The sequence below is a fragment of the Electrona antarctica genome, assembly GCF_951216825.1.
Source record: "Electrona antarctica genome assembly, chromosome: 16".
Taxonomy (NCBI): domain Eukaryota; kingdom Metazoa; phylum Chordata; class Actinopteri; order Myctophiformes; family Myctophidae; genus Electrona; species Electrona antarctica.
The window spans coordinates 14,603,352-14,615,775 of record NC_136797.1 but is presented as its reverse complement, the minus strand read 5'-3'; the positions used below and the strand labels follow the sequence as shown (position 1 = coordinate 14,615,775).

General features: G+C 44.4%; 1 protein-coding gene across 3 annotated transcripts in view; it reads left to right on the top strand.

Annotated features, from left to right (window-relative positions):
* vav2 (vav 2 guanine nucleotide exchange factor) overlaps window positions 1–12,424 on the top strand; it is a 328,109-nt gene that overhangs the window by 13,060 nt on the left and 302,625 nt on the right. The gene's annotated exons all lie outside the window — the stretch shown is intronic.

Here is a 12,424-nt window from a genome sequence, read left to right as displayed (position 1 = left end):
TGTGTCTCATCACCAGGCTCTCACAGGACTCCCAATTTTACAAGTCCTCTCAAGCAGTTGACATTGACGTCCACGTTTTGGACAAGATGGGGCTCCAAAATGCTGGTCTCAGGCGAGATCTTTCTGCAATACATCATCGACCCCCCCCATACGCCTGCAGGTGCACACTGGCTAAAATTAGATCACTGTAAAAAGAGAAGTGTTGATTTCTGCTTTCACACAGTTGAGTTGTCATTCAGTTATTTTAAAACCAATTCATGTTCCAGTCTGTTTCTGTTTTATTGTATTGTTTGCCGCGGTAATGTGGCTTGTACTGTACACGATGACATGGCATTGTAGAATAATCACCATATTATAAAGGTAGATTGTCGCCCCTCGCCTGGGCTTTCATTGTTGCCTGAGGTTATCCTATGAAGGCTGTGATGAATGCATGGGTGTTCATTTGGTTATCACATGCATACCCATAGCCTTATTTATAATCACAAGCACAGTGAGTGAGCATTTAATCAGTAACCGTAGCTGCCATGTTTGAGCCAAAAGGCCCAATTCATCACCTCCCCTTTAACATACAACAACTGTGGGTGTGGCTTCAGTTCAGATGGATCACTCACCACCCACCTGAAAACCAGGTATACTTAATGAACTGGTGGGTGTGACCACATAAAAACATCATTTTAACACTTAAATAAAAATATTACATCTTCCTCCTAGTATAATCATAATACCTGATGTTCATGTTTTAACCACTTGAAGCTATACTGTATACTTGGTCCCCTTCTTTTCCTTTACACCAAATCTCTTTCCCGAAAATATCCGATCTACAAGCTCACGGCACATTGCCTTCTTCTGATCGACTATTTTCAATGAATCCGTTTGCCTGTGGCTAACATATGGATGCTGCAAGGTTTTCGTGTAGTTAATTTAACTCTGAGCACAAGATGTATTTGGTAAATTTTTCTTATTTTACAAATGGACACAGAGGTTTTTGCTGCGTGTATTTCTGCCTGTTTGTCCTCTGTTCTGGTTCCTGCCCTTGGCAGTTCTCCCAGACCGGCTTGCTTATTTCTCCCAGTTTCACCTTTTTTATTATTATCCTTGTATGATTTGACCTTGGAGGAGGAGCAGAGGGGGAGTCTCCCTATAGTACCTACACACAGCCTTCTGTGATGATGAAGTGCATGGCCTGGCTTGTGTGTGTGTGTGTGTGTGTGTGTGTGTGTGTGTGTGTGTGTGTGTGTGTGTGTGTGTGTGTGTGTGTGTGTGTGTGTGTGTGTGTGTGTGTGTGTGTGTGTGTGTGTGTGTGTGTGTGTGTGTGTGTGTGTGTGTGTGTGTGTGTGTGTGTGTGTGTGTGTGTGTGTGTGTGTGTGTGTGTGTGTGTGACAAAGCATCACAATTTAACTCTGCCCTTGTTGAAAAATTGATTATGGGTCCATTTTATACGGTAAATTGACACCTACTCGATCTATTTGTAGCACAGCATGTCCCTAAAGAGCGGACATACTGATGTTTTGGACTTGTAGACCATATATTATAGTTCTGTGGGGGAAATTCTGCTTCTGTAATATGAATAGTGGTTTGTCTTGCTCAGGGACATTATTGACAGACAGACAGACAGACTGGGGCCTGGACGCGAACCGGTGACCTTCTGATCACCTTCTACCCACCAAGCCGCCCTGAACCTGATATACCTGCTTTTGTTTAGCAATAGAGCAGCATGGTCATTTTGTGCATCTTGTTAAGGTATTTATTATTCATCTAAATGCCAGATGCTCCTATCAGGAGCTCATTACAGTTGGCCTTGTGAGGTATTAACTCTAGCGTGGACAATTGAGCAGAGTGCCACTGCTGATTGCCCATTTGACCGGAAAGGACTGATGTATTTACCCCACTGTAATTTAATTTGTATAATCAAGGAAGCAACCTTTTTAAAAGAGAAATCCCCAGCGTCATTTAACAATGATTTAATTTGGGTCCAAAGTCCATCTAAGAGCTCTGCAGCTCTCTGTACCAAATTAACCCTTTTAAAAAAAAACATGATGTATGACTAGTGTGATTTTAGTTTTTTTTAAACAAACATTGGCATGAATATGGGGGAAACCATTTATTTGGTGTGTGCGTGCGTGCGTTCGCTCCCAGGGCTGGTGTTTTGGACATTGACGGACAGGGTTGGTGTGGTTGTTGTCAGGCTACGTCCCTGTGACGACCGTAGGAGTCGATGGTCTCACTGGTCTGGTCACATAGGAGAGACACACAGAGCTTCATGGTCACATAGGAGAGACACACAGAGCTTCATGGTCACATAGGAGAGACACACAGAGCTTCATGGTCACATAGGAGAGACACACAGAGCTTCATGGAACCTGTCAGCCAGATGTTAGAGGCCCCAGGCCCTCTCTTTTCTACTTCCTTCTCCATTAATTACAGACGGCACGGTCTCCTGTCTCCATCATTGGCTCAGCACAGTGAAAATTAGTACTTGAGTATTGGACTGTACATGTACTTAATTTTATTTATTTACTTTTGGTGTGTGTGTGTGTGTGTGTGTGTGTGTGTGTGTGTGTGTGTGTGTGTGTGTGTGTGTGTGTGTGTGTGTGTGTGCGCGCGCACAAACTTTGTCCTACACAAACATTAAAATCCCTTTGACATTGAATGGAGAATTTTACGTCTATTTTACGTCATGATGATGTACGATGATAAGAGCGCCCCTCATCACACGGGTGTGATAAAAAAAAGAAAAATCTCAGTGAGATTAACGTTGGCAAAAGATAATTCACATTACAGTAGTTATGTACGTGTTCCAAAATGGTGTATTCCAATATTGAATTTGTCTTGCCATTTGTTTTGCCATTGAAAAGAGCACAACGGTTACATAGCGGTTGAAGTGGGTAATTGAGTCGCCTCAAATCCTCAATACAAGTTTGTGCCCTTTGAGACTCTCCGTGTAAACAGAGTCGATGGCAACGCATCTCGTCAGCGAGCTGACCTTCACACTTCTTCCTTCCGGACGACGGCACAGTAGACTACAAGAAGAGACCTGACCTTGAACGATAAGAGGACCTCTTCAGCACGCTGGCAACAATGTGACGCTTCCTCTCAGCCGTGTCTTTATCTGTGACATTCCAACCTCTGTCGAGGTTAAGAGGCCAAGACGACCAGAAGTGTGTATCCTAAATGTAGAGGGAAAACGGGCGCTCTCTCATACATTCACACGCAAACACATTGTGAGAAAGTGGGGAAATTAATGTAAACTAAGTGGGGGGGGGGGGGAGCCCTGTAACCTTGAAGAGCTTTTTTCTTAATTAAAACAAAGTCCAGAGGGCTCGGAGAGCAAACGGGATTGTGGAACCCAGAAGCACAATCAAATCAGTGGGATAAGGTACGAGAAGAACATTTTCATTTTCTCATCCACTTAACGACAGGTGCCTGAGGGGGAATGAGAGTGCAGTAATGAGGAAAACAATGGCTTAATGCTCAATGCCATCCTTTGATGGGAAATCAGGATTTTCAACAACTCTACCGCAGACAGACGCACGCACGCACGCACGCACGCACGCACGCACGCACGCACGCACGCACATCCTGGACAGTTTGAAGACATTCCTTGATTAATTAGCTATTCTCCCTTAATGCTCGCTTTAATAACACTCTTTATAGCAGCAGTTTGCGATGGAGTTGAAAACATTTGAGCTATTAAACTTATACCAAGAGGGTTCACAGTACACTTTGTCAGTATGCGGCTTAGTTGGATTGTTGGAAATGTCTGCATTTAGCAGACATTTGTAGAATCGTCGTCGGGTCTAAATAAAATGGGTTAAGTTAGCTTTAGGTTTTTGTGAGGTTATATAACCCCACCCTACTAGTAGTAGCCGGCGGTGTAAAACAAGCGCCCATCAGGTCTTCACTCACACCAAGCTAAACCCTAGTTTAACCCCAGCTAAACCCTGGTGTTCTGCTGTGACTGGAGAAGGAACTGAAGGACTGGAGAAATATCACGCGAGCTGCGTTGCGGACGGCTTTTATATTTTGCATGCAGATCAAAGGCATTCTTCACAGACCTCACTCCGCTTTTGATTGGTGATCGGTGCGATGATATCTACACCACCTCAAGCGCCGCAAACCTGATTCAATCACTCTTGCCTAGCTGGCTTTTGCAACTCAAAGAGGGAGGACTCTATTGCATAGTTTGCATTTCTATCTCATTTGCCCCCCCCTCCCCCCTCTCCGAAGTGCTTGTGTGTGAAAGATCAGAACTGTTCATTTGTTGAATATTAAAGCCATCTGTTGCTGTTTGCTTCCTCAGGACATGCCCCTGATGTGCCTTGTGTTCGTCATTCATTACAGAGCATCATGTAAAGCTGCACCAAACAGACTTATTAGATTAGGACCCGACGGCAGACGAGACAATGGGAGCACACGTTGAACACGACAATGAGGAGGTGGGGGAGACGAGACTTGAGTGGCGCTGCACTGCTCGGTGCATCAGGAGCGTAGATGTATACGATCTCATGCAAATAAGCACATGCACGCACACTACCCAGAAATCCTGTCACAGATGGAGGTTCACTATTTTGGGGGCTGGAAAACCTTTCCATGTATCGAGACCAAATAGTCAATCTCTGGCTATGGCCCTCTATTGCAAAATGGCTTATAAAAGAGGAAAAGCTAAAATAGCCAATCTACATTACAAGCTCATGACTCATTGCAATGTGGTGTGATAATTTCTAATCTAATTTTCCTCTTTTTGAGTGGTGTAAGCCACTCCTACAACTGGCTTTGTTAGTTTACGTGTCTGTCCGTACCAAAACAAATGAGCATGGTTGCTATGGTCACCCAGTTCACACGGGTGTGATTTCATTACGTCAGACATTACGTCAGACCACAGCTGATCAGTCTATATAAGACCTTACACCACTCAGTTCACACGGGTGTGATTTCTTTTCCAATGGCCTATATATGCACTCTGCGCTATATGCACTATATGCACCCGGAACTCTTCCTAGGTGTTGCTGATGATACTAATTAAGGCTCTGTTCCATTTAGTGTGCAGTGGTTTCAAGGATTCTCCATAACTCTGAGTGTACATATGGAACCAAATGGACCCTCACAGGTTAATTTGGTTCCATTTGTACACTCCGAGTTACACACCCGTACAGGGCCATTTGGAACCCACTCAAGGACACTTTTAGACCCACTGGTGTGTATATAAGAGACCACCAGTGCACAATACACGCACAATAGCAGCGCCCTGACTCTGTTTGACCAGAATGGAACAGAGCCTTCATTAGGATCAGCGGTAACACCTGTAAAGGGAAGGGCCCCGAGTTCTTTCCAAAATGGCGTGTGTGCATGTAACCCCCTGGTTGCGGCCCTAGCGTGTCTTGCAGTCGTGCCGTTAGTAGCATGTGTATAGCGAACCATTTTGCTTCTCACAGCTCTCCGCATGGCATTTCCACAATTATTGTGATGGATATTTTCCGGGTGCAAAGCAAACATAATGATTGGGTTGCCGCTGGAAGGAGGAGGGCATGTGTGAGCGGACCGCTGCACGACACTGTCTTACACAGTGAAAAATGGAGCAGAAAGTCTGATCAGGCGGTTCTGGCTGGCAGTTTAATGAATAATTTATGTCCGGGTGATGACTCAGCACCCGAACCTGTGTGTTGTTCGCCGGAAATGAATACAACAAAAGTGTTAAAAGGAAATGGACAAAAAAAAACCTGATTTCTGTATTATTCAGACGACGGCGATCACTTGCTCTCCCTCAGGTCCGGACGTATATGTATGTGCATTTGGAATCCACTCCAAACAGCTAGATGTTTCTAAAGCCTGATTTAAATGCGGCATCGCTCGTTGCAAATGTTAGATTTACATCATTGCTCACCTTGCAACACATTGAGAGTTTTGTAGATTGATGAAGTACAAATCCGGTTCAGGTTGTTGGGAGGCACGAGACAGGCCGCGGGGAAACCTGAAGTACACTTTGGACCGATAACAATTTCCATATTAATGTCCTTCTGTACTGCCTTCAGCATAGCATATATGCATTATGCATACAAACTTTAAGCATAGCAGTCATTGGATGGTCTGCATGGCACAGAGGTAAAGCACATCAAGGCCTCGGATCTGCCTGCGCTCCAAAGAACACCTATTCCTTTAGCCATATAGTGACACTCACGTATGTGTACAATATAATAAGAGAAGGGAATCGATGTCACGTGATTGTTTGTGTGATTGAAAAAAGAAATGGCCTGTTCTGTCTGTTTTTTTAAAAGAAGCTTATTGCAGGTCCCTGCACTACAATGCTTAACCCGTTCACCCCTCTTGGTGTTTTAAGCCTTATGTTGTACTTTTAGCTATTGGAAAAATAGCAGATCTACAAGCTCATAGCGCGACCCCGAGTGCCGCAGTATGAGCTTGTAGATCTGCTAATTTGTTTGAAAAATCATGAATGTAGTGCAAATCTTTGAATATATTCTTTCAGAGCGAATGTTTTAAACTCAAATCTTTGCTTCTGGGGGGTCCCTGCATATTTTCAGATGGGGGGTCGATTGGCGGCCAATTACATATAATGTTGGGGGTCCTTGACAAGAAAATGTTTGACAACGATTGACATAGAAACATGGGTTTTGTACTGTGTCTACGTTCTATTCCTCAATGCAGTGCTGATACCTTTGAACCTGCAAGACAAGACGATGCTGGATTTGTTCTGCACGTGTCCCCAGTACCGCCACCCACCATGATATTTAACCATGTTAGTGGTAATTGCGGATGTCTGTGGGTGTTTGTAAGAGCATACAAAGTAATCGGTACTATAGTGTTAGTATCTGACATCACCAGGACATTGAACTGTTCACCTAAGGAATTAGGAACTGTATTTCAAAACATCCCCAGATCATATTTCTTACAGCAGGAAGCTATCAGTTCGTGACCACAGTGATGTCTGAAAAAAAAAGAAAAAACTTCTTTAACTACGCATCTGGATGTTTTCTCCAGCCTCCTTAAGCATGTTATTAATCTTTCCTGGCTAGCATTTATAGTTATATATATATTTTTTTGTTACATTTATATAGTTCTGACCTAAATTCGACCTAAATTCCACCCAAAAAAACCTCAACTTTGAACATTCAGTCGATTTTCTGTGGTATGGGGTTTTCTGACACAGCAGCCTTGGTCCTTCCTCTGCTCTCCTTCCAGATGTATCGTCCAGTGAAACATCTCACACAGCAGCGGCACCACCACCGTCCATGAGTGTTTACAACTCATTTACAGACGAACCCATTAGGATGGATGGAGGCAGATCGGTCTCCTCGGTACGAGTCGCTAACTGATGTTTAGTGTATCGGACAATTCGTCTTAATCAACAATTACATGGTTGTGATGTCATTTCAATGATTACGTCATATTGTAGCCAGGATGGCTAATCACAAGCGTGTAATTGAGACCCCAGGAAGAGTAGCTGCTGTCATGTACATCAAGCTAATGGGGATCTATAAGTAAATAAAGACATCTGAATCTGATTGGCCATTTTGGGCAAAACAATATCTTTTGATATGTATGAGTTTAACAGTTGTTTGACAGAACTATGTCAGTACCATGACATCAATCCTCCATATTTGGGCATACCGGACGGAGAGAAAGAAACTTCGAACGGCAACGCCCGGAACCGGACTGTTTGTGAGGAAGTGGACTGGCATGAATTTGAAGAGGAATGTCGCTGCATGCGTGCTGCTCCACATTGCAATGTGGCGTGCTGCTCCACATTGCAATGTGGCACGCTGTGTCACATCAGCGGCTTACATAACATAACATAACGGGCTGCTTGCAGTTGTCACCCCAAAGCAACAAAAGCCACATAGCGCTCTGTATTGTGAGATATGTCCAGGGCAGGGAGGGAATTCACTTCTGGCCCACTCTAATGCTTCTTAATGATGGTGTCTGTCTGGGGCAAGCAAGCACGCACGCACACACACACACACACACACACACACACACACACACACACACACACACCCGTTCTGTCTGTCCTAGGAACAGGGGCTTTGCTAATGGGAAGGCAGAGCAAGGAACGCCGTGGTTCCCAGATTTTTTTTTTAATAAATTATTGCTTATTTTATAGTGTGAAGATCTTATGATTCATGGATCTCCTACATTCCTACAATATTCTCTCTCTCTCTCTCTCTCTCTCTGCCTGCCACCCCTCCACCATTCTCCCTTTCTTCCTCTGCCTCTCAACCCTCCCCCATCTGGCCGAATGGCTGCGCTGATTTAATGCAGGGATCTGTGAGTGCCTTCCCACCTATACAGTCCCTCTGCCTCAGGCCTGGCTGGCTAGCTGGCCGGCCTCTAATGGACGTGAGGAGAAAACAATCATATCCCTCTAATGGCCACGCAGGCCACTGTGCTGTGTGTACGGACGGGGAGCATGGGCCACTGTGCTGTGTGTACGGACGGGGAGCATGGGCATAGAAACGGAGGCAGTGGCACAGTGGAGGGATATCCCCAGATGACCGACCGAGGATCATCTGAGCCCACCATAGAGCAGTGGCGTATCCAGGAATTACGTTTTGGCCAGGCAAGATATGTGTTAATTGTCGTCTCCCCGCGCACAATCGTAGCACTAAAGGTTTTCAAAGAGATATACCTGCCAGACGAGTAGGATACAAAGGCTGAAAGGCATGCATTTACATTCCAATGGGTGATTGAGGGTCGCGCTCTACCGCAACGGCCAATCAGCTGTCCATTAATAGTTCTCAGATCTTGTTTTTGTCCTGGTGTAAACCACTCCTACGACTGGCTTTGTTAGTTTACGTGTCTGTCTGTGCTCAAAAAATGAGCATGGTTGCTACGGTCACCCAGTTCACCCGGGTGTGATTTCATTACGTCAGACATTACGTCAGACCACATCTGATCAGGCTATATAAGACCTTACACCACTCAGTTCACACAGGTGTGATTTTTTTTCTCATTGTATGGATTTTGGCCAGGTGAGAAATGGATTTGGACAGGCGGTCGCCTGCCCTCGCCTTATTGTAGATGCGCCTCTGCCATAGAGTATAAAGAAGGATAGAGACTGAACTGGCGCGAAGCTCCCCCCCCCCCCCCCCCCCCGCTATTCATGTCAGTGGAAGTTGCTCTGTGGTGTTTTGAAGCACCCGGAAGAACCGTCTCAGAACGTCTACTTCGACCACCAAATTTTGGTGGTCAAATGCGGAAGCCCAGCTCAATGTTAAAGCCCAGCTGCACGGGGTTTCCCGGTCATGAATCCACGGGTCCGCCTGTAGTCCCTCCTCTTACCACTAGGGCCCAGTGCTTCAACATTGGAGCGCCTCACTGGCCCGTTGGAGCCCACCCTGAGGAAGATGTGATGCAATCAGCCAGCTCCACAGGGATAAGCACTGAACAACCATCTTGGCCAATTTGAGATTTGATTAAAATTATATTAAATGTTTCATGACGTATACCTTTTCATTTATTTTTCGTTTTATGACCTCAATTACACCCAAACAACCGGAACTTTGAACATTCAGTGGATTTTCTGTGGTCTGGGGTTTTCTCTGTGTTCTGAAGCCCTTTTGAGATGCAGTGAAAAGGGGCAAAATCCCTCAACAGTGACATCTGCTGGCAAATTTGTATGTCATATATGGGATTTGTGGACTCTTACCTCACAGTCCACAGGCAAATCGGAGCACTTGTTTGAGCTAGAAAACCACAGAACATCTACTGAATGTTAAAAGTTCAGGTATTTTGTGTGCAATTGAGCTCAGAAAACTCCCCCAATGTCACGATCCCTTTAAAAGGAGTCTGTTAGTGAGGTGACTTCTTCCTCTAACAACTAAAGTGAATGTATACAAGGGCAAGGCCCTTTTTTCCCACCACTTATGAGTGCACTGGGCTCAAATGATGACTATTTGAAACCACTTATATGGGAGAAGCACAGCCTCGGGAGAAACGTCGCTGGGTTTTTAAGGCCATGACACACTAAGATGACATCGGCCAAAAAGCTGTCTTTGAGTGTCCGTGGCCAGCAATTTGTTCTTTCTTTTTATCCCCCCGTACTGTTTCTGTACGGATTATGGCATTTTTCACAGTTCTGTGCTGTTTTCCACAAATTTTACCAATATGGTAGAGCAGGGGTGCCCAAAAGGTAGATCGTGATCTACCAGTAGACCACAAAGGCTGTGCAGGTAGACCACATGACATGCCCCTAAAAATCTAAATCTATATAAAATGACTACTTTTGGCATCTGCCACTTGAATTAAGGTAATCAAGTCACCTTTTGAGATCAAAAAGGGTCTGTCAGCTCAAACCCACAATGCAATACTTCGTTTTCAAGAGTGTTGCACACAAACGTCAGTAGCATTACAAAACCCTACCAATTCTATTCCCCATTCCAAGTGCGTTTTTGTATATGCAACGCCAGCGCCGCTATTCCAAAGCCCCCTCAGGTAAAGAAAATAAACTATTTTTAGCAATGCGATAATGTTTTCTTGGTGGGTAGATCTTGTTGAGCTGGTCATTTTGAAAGTAGCTCTCAAGTCAAAAAGTGTGGGCACCCCTGTGGTAGAGGGTCGTGAGAATCGCTGAAGAACCGAAGCTGTCATTTGTCAAAGGACCTGCGCTAGCCTCTCCTGCGACCATCTTTGTGTGTTTGTGTGAATCATAGCGATGATTTGATTGGCGTATATATTGAGGATAAAATGTGAGGACAGAAAAGTGAAGACGCAAATTGTGATTGGCAGGAATGAGATGATGTAATTGTATGACAATAAGAGTGCCCCTCAGGCCCTCACTTCACGTGGGTGTGATTCTTTTTTCCTACATTTAGTTTTTTGAGCTTTGTGTGTAACCCATAACAATGATTTGATTGGCTGAGCAATGTGTGTACCCAAAAACGATGATTTGATTGGCTGAGCAATGTGTGTACCCCATAACAATGATTTGATTGGCTGAGCATGCCCAGCTTTCTGTGTCTGTGTACCACAGAATTGAGGATAAAAAGTGAGGAAGTGCTGACGTTCTGAAAATAGCCAAGAGCTCCTCATGTTGTGCTAGCTGCACTGGAGTAGCTGGTTGAGCTTGTAGATCTGCTATTTCTTTTTTAAATCGCGAAAATGTGGCGCAAACCTTTGAATATATATTCTTTCAGAGCGAACGTTTCTACCTCGAATCTTTTCTCCTGGGAGGGTCCCTGAAACAACATATTTTCAGATGGGGGTTGTCAGCCAATTACATATATTTTTGGGAGTCCTTGACATGAAAATGTTTGAGTAATGACTGACATAGAAACATAGGTTTTTCAGAAAACTGTCAGGACTTAGAAGACATTTGTAGAATCGTCCTCGGGTCTAACTTTAAAGAGACCCAACCTTCCCTCATGAGCAAGCACTTGGCGACGGACGGGGGCAGGGGGAAAAGTCCCCTTTGAACAGGAAGAAACCTCGAGCAGAGCCAGGCTCTGAGTGGGTGGCCAACTGGCCATCCTTCTCGCCTGGTTGGGCTGAGAGAAAGGAAGGAAGGACAGACGGACGCACACACAGCAACACGAATAATAAAAAACACACCCGTGTGAACTGAGTGGTGCAAGGTCTTATATAGCCTGATCAGCTGTGGTCTGACGTAATGTCAGTTACCATAGTAACCATGCTTATTCTTTTGGGCCCCACGTACAGGTACACACATACATAGACACATAGATACAGACAAAGCTGGTTATTGGAGTGGTTTGCACCACTCAAAAACAATATCAATAACTATAATAACAGTCCGACCGCAGGCATATTACTTCATGAAATCCTCCCACCATCCACAGCCTCGGGGTCCCCAATCACAAGTCCCAGGAAGCCTAGTGAGAGAAAGCAGGGACACTTGATTGGGAGAAGTCCCAATCAAGTTAATAATGCATTGATGAGACATGAATGAGTCGCACATGGAGAGAGTGAGGGGGGAGGAGCTCGCTGAGTCATTGGAAGTCCCCCAGCAGCCTATCAGCATAACTATTCCCTTAACACAGTGAGTTAACCAGCTGTAGTTTGAGCCTTAATGACCTCCTGCACACCAGTAGTGGCTAAACCCCAGTGGTGTAAAGTACTTGAGTACTGTACTTAAGTAAAATGTTGAGGTATTTGTACTTGTAATTTACTAGTTACTTAGATTTACGTAGATTTAGATTATTATTAGAAAACATACATTAACCACTTCATTTCAGCCATTTGAAGGGTTTTTTATACACTTAAACTTGTGAAATGGGACATTCTGCATAATGAGTACTTTTACTTTTTGTTACTTTAAGTACATTTTGATGCCGATACTTGTACTTTTACTCAAGTACATTTTGAATTCCGGAATTTTAGTTTTATTTCTATATTGCAGTATTGTTACTTTTACCTAAAAGTAAAACATGCGAGTACTTTTTCCACCACTGCT